We start from the raw sequence: 5,464 nt of genomic DNA on the forward strand, positions 1-5,464 counted from the left end.
CAATAACATGATCTTAAAAAAATTGTCAGGACAGTAATTTATTCCAATGGCTTTATGATGTTTTTCAAGGAATCCTAGATTTCTTGTATCTCATCTGAGAAAGAAAAACAGGAGGAGCTTTTGACCCCATCTCCAACAGTTTGGGGTCATTGGCTTCCATTTGTGTTAAGATTTTATTTTAACAAAGTGATATAATTTTTTAAGAGGAAAAGCAATTATAAAGCACTTGAACCCCCCATCTATTTTCCCTGCTAGATCAGGAGTTTTCTCCCTAATTGTCATCCTGACTCTTCTGGAACCTCTACAAACCCATTACAGTTGAGGATGATTATGATTAAGAGCAAGTTTTTTCCATGTTAACTTAAAACCAAATTCTTATCCTCAGGTCAGAGCTTTGCGCCCTCAATATGACAAAACTCTTTTCCACAAAACGCCCTTTTAGATATTGACAAAAATCAATTGTATCATTTAGTAATTTTCGTTGAAAGCAACAGCAGTGGACCCTGGCCAACCTATGGAGGAAAGCAATTTATTGAAAAGATTCTTTCCCTCACAGAATTTAAGGGAATGTTGAAGAACAAGATACGAAAAAATACAAGACTCCGGGTGATGCTGGTGGTTTAGATAGAGAGAGGCAAAGCTTTTCTCTTTGAAGCTTCTTTTGATCGCCTCCAAAGAAGCAGGTGCCTACCTGCTTCCAGCTTTATTGATCTCCGAAGAGAGTGCTCTAGGTAACTCACCAAAGATGGGGCTTGGAAAGGCATACTGCATCAGAGCAGAATACTGCAATCAGAGCATGCTCAGCGAACCCTCGATATTTCTTTCTTGTATTTACCTTTCCAGTCATTATATATTGATAAATAGATTTGGTTTTAGGACATGCATATCTGAAGCCTTAGAGTGAGCTTTCAACCAACTAGAAACTCAAGGTTAGGGTTGCCAATTTTAGCAAAGACAGATATAGAATGCCCAGTTAAATTTCAATTTCAGATAAATAATTGACTGTGTGTGTGTTTAGTGTAAGTATGTTCCATGTATTTTATTTTGATATCTTGCTCAAGGATTTTGTTAAGCCATTTCTTATTGCTCCTCTATGCTTTGTTTTAGGATCTCAGCTTAAGAATTTCCATTTATAATTTGTTTTGTCTCATTGATATCAGTGTCTCTTTCCAACTTGTCAGAAGTTGTACAATTCTTGTTTTGTGAAGTCAGTGTATTCAGTCTATTTTTAAAACCTTTATCCCTAGTTTAATACTGTGACCAGTTAGAAGAAGAGAAGAGTAGAGGGAAAGGGAAAGAGAAAGATGGAGTGTAGAAAGGATGGTGCTAAAAGGGAGATGGATTTTAGAAAAAAGAGTGAGAGAAGCTGGGAAAAGTGAAACAAATAGATAAATAGAAATAAAAACGAAAAAGAAGAGATATTAGAAACAGACTCTGCTCTATTTAAGCAAAAATCAAAATTTATTTGAAATATGGGAAGCTTACACATTCAATGAAAGTTTTGAATAATGGGCAGGAAACAAATACTGTGAATCAAGAACTTCAGCAAAGATTATGCAGTGGAAACAGGAAGGACCACCTGGGTTGCCACTGATTTGATGACTAACCACCACCTGCTTCAGAACTCGGAGTTGCTGGCGAGCATGGCAAAGAGTGCCCTACAAGCCTCAGGCACGGTCCATTCGCAGCTCTTGAGCTGAAGGGAATTTTTGTAAAAGACTGTGACTTCCATAGTGGAAGGCTGAACACTACAGAAGAATCAGACCATAGAGAGGCAAGGGATTCTCTTTAGATAGATCAATAAATAAATATAATTGATATACCTCATGGAGTGATTAACAGAACCCTATGCAAATAAAGTACAATATTCTAACACTAACCTAGTAGGGCTCTCTTCTGTGCTTCTGATGCTTGCAAAGTGCCTTTATGAGTCAACGCAATAGCAAAACCTAATTCATGCTCTGCTTTTGCCTTATTTTAGCCTATTGTTTCCTTCCTATGTTATCTAGCTCTATGAACATTGCACATTTCAAAGCTAGCTAGTGTCTTCTTGGACCCTTCTCACTGCCTCATCCTTCACCTTTATTTTACTTCTTAATGTCACTTGAATCTGTTTCTGTTGCTCCATCTGCACCACCACCTACTGGTCCTACCTCAAATCTGTACCAACAGAAAACTTCATGGTTGACATCCCTAAATTCCCTCTGCCTTGCCCCTGACCCTGCTTTTCACCCTGCAGTCAGAGCTGTCTTTCTGAGTGCAAATTCAAACATGACTCTACATTCACCATCTCTGAGTTTGAACTATTTCAAGACTTCCAATAGCGTTAAGATGAAGATCAAGATTTTTAAATCTATTTCATGAAGTTGTACATGGTCTGGTCCCTCACTGTTCCTCTTGATGATCAAGATTTTAAATCCATTTCATGAAGTTGTACATGGTCTGGTCCCTCACTGTTCCCCCCTAGGCTCTGCACTGGCGATTGTGGAGAGGTGGTGGGGTGTGCCTGGGGTTGGTGAGGAAAGGACAGTGGATGCACTTACTCTCCAGTGGCGGTGTCTCTAGCAATAGGATCTCATGAATAAGATTGAACCTCCAGAATTAAGGTTAATTCCAACTTTGGGGGGCCTCTGTGGTCTGCTGGAGCAATAGGTAGCATAATAATAAATGGAGAAAAGATTGAAGTTGTCAAAGATTTCAACCTGCTTGGCTCCACAATCAATGCTCATGGAAGCAGCAGTCAAGAGCTTAAATGACACATTGTATTGCTAAATCTGCTGTACAAGGCCTCTTTAAAGTGTTGAAAAGGGAGGACAGACATTACTTTGAGGACTAAGGTGCACCTGACCTGAACCATGGTATTTTCAATTGCCTCATATGTATGTGAAAGTTGGACATGAAATAAGGAAGACTGAAGAATAATCCATCCATTTGAAGTTTAGCAAAGCAGAGGGACAGCAAAAAAGAGCACGGCTTTTGGCACGATGGAATGGCACAGTGGTTGTGACAATGGATTCAAGCAAAGAATGTTTTCAAAGATGGGGCAAGACGTGGCAGTGCTTCGCTCCATTGTACACAGGGTTGCTATGAACTGGAATCAACCAACGGCACCTCAAAATAGTGCACACAGCCTTGGCCTTTGCGTATTTGTTTTCTTGGCTTAGGCAAGCTTCTGGACCAAGTGATCACGTGTGTGTTTTTCCAGTTAAGTTAGTCTATATACTATGCAGCGTCTCTGTGAGTTGGAATCTACTTGTTGGGAATCTACTTAACTTTCTTTTAAGTAACTGGCTGGAAACCTTCTGACCACCAGACAGCCTTATTAATCTCTTTTCATTCTAAAAGACAATAATGATAGATCATAAACCTCTTGTGTGCCCTGTCTGTTTCTTGGGTATGTACCCATGTGAGCATTTTATATATTTTTCTTATTAAAAATTAAAATAATAGATGTCTATTGTGATTGAGTAGTTATACATTGAAAACATATAAAATAAAAACATTTGAAATGGTAAAAAAATAAAATGAGTCTCTTCTATTAACATTCCTAGTTTGAGATGAATGTGACATTCAGGAAGCCTGGTGCACCCAGTTACAGAGGTTCCTCTGCTGGCCTTCTCATTGTAATTGGCAGCAATGCAATTAGGATTGCTAAAATCATTGCATTCCTGGAAAGACTCTCAACCCAATCCCAAATGGATGCATCACAATCTGCCGAAAACACTGTCAGCGTCCATCTTATCAAGACCTTCATCCCAACCTGTTTTGCTAAAGATGGAAGCGCTCTTTCTGTTTCCAAAATTTCCTAGTTTGAGTAATAATTTGTACGGTTATCGTTCTGACCCCGACAAACATCAGAATGATAACTCGACTCCGAGGGCTATGGATCCCTGAGTTCTGATCCGTACAGATCTCAGTGTCTAACTCCATATTCCATCCTTCTTCAACCTTCCAAATCTGCCCTTGCATCATCTGAACTTCATCAAAACCGAAGATCACAACCGTCAAGCTACTTCCAATTCGGAGTGATTCTACAGGACAGAGTAGAACTGCCCCAGAGGGTTTCCAAGGTTGTAAATGTATAGAAGCAGACTACTGTTTATCCCACAGGGTGCTGGAGAGCTCAAACCACCAATGCATTGCTTAGCAGCGGAGCTCTATAATCACTGTGCCCCCAGAGCCACATCGGAACCTCACACCATGGCCATCGAGTCGCTTTGAAGCCATAGCAACTCCGTAAGACGGAGTAGACCTGCTCCCGGGGTTTCTGCAGCCGTAATCTGTACAGAAGTAGAATGCCATTTCCTTTTTCTGAGGAGTGGCTGCTGGGGTCAAAATACTGACCTTTGGATTCGCAACTCGACACGTGACCAGCAAGGCCCCGGTATCCCTTAAATCCCCAATCTGTTTTCTAAATGTCCTCTTCAACTCCTTGTGTTCATTGATATCTGACTCTGTTAAGGGTTATGCTTTGGGGGGCTTGGAGTGGAGGTAGTGTCCTCCTTGCTTTAAACTGCTGCTTCTAGCCCAATTCTCTCCCATCCTCCATAAACCACTCAGCTTTGACCCAGCGCATGTCATCATACTGTAACCACGTCCTTTTCCTCCGTATGGGTGTCAGCAATAGACCCTTAGAACACTTTCATTTGTTCCTTTAAAAATTTAGTTCATCACTCCTTTTGCATTCTCTTCAATACTCATCTTGACAAATTTTAACAGATACCTAGGAGATTTTAATATACACCTAGATGATCTTTCCAAGTCCTAATCTCTACATTCTTCAACCTCTTCCTACTTGGTATTATCTTCTAACATACCTCTGCCACATGGTCATGTCTGGATTTTCTCATTTGTAAAATTGCATCTCATTCATAACCCTTCCTTCTATCACTCATCTTTAGTGCTGTCCACCACCTTTTAAGTTTTCTCCCTTTAAAATCACAATTCTAACAATTATTTGATTACACCAGGACCTTTAATCAGTTGATCTCATGATCTTTTCATGCTCCCTGGACTCTCACAGTCTAAGTTCCCTCCTTAGCACAGTCCATTTCTATGATCCACCCTGAAGTCCTTCCTTAGGCATGTACTTAACTCTGACCCTTGTCTTCCTCTGTTAATGGAAAAAGCAAAACCAAAATAAATAGGATCCACATCAAATCCTACTCTTCACCTCTTCCATGCCTGAAGCTTTATAGTTTATCATTACTAGAAAAAAAAAAACATAGTTAAGTCCAAAGGCAGTAAGTATACCCTTAATTTTACAAATCACTCCCACTAATCTTTCTCTCTACGCATTTGCCTGTTTCAGACTGCATTCAGAAGAGGATGCGGAACAAGGGATATCATTGCTGATGTAAAATATGATCTTGGCACAAAGCAGAGAGTACTAGAAAGAGGTTTACTTGTGTGTTTATTGACTATTCTAAACCATTCAACTGTGTGAATTAGTGCGATTTAAAAT

This window comes from Echinops telfairi, unplaced genomic scaffold (genome assembly GCF_000313985.2).
Source record: "Echinops telfairi isolate 266 unplaced genomic scaffold, ASM31398v2 ScPeMD7_2;HRSCAF=8, whole genome shotgun sequence".
NCBI lineage: Eukaryota > Metazoa > Chordata > Mammalia > Afrosoricida > Tenrecidae > Echinops > Echinops telfairi.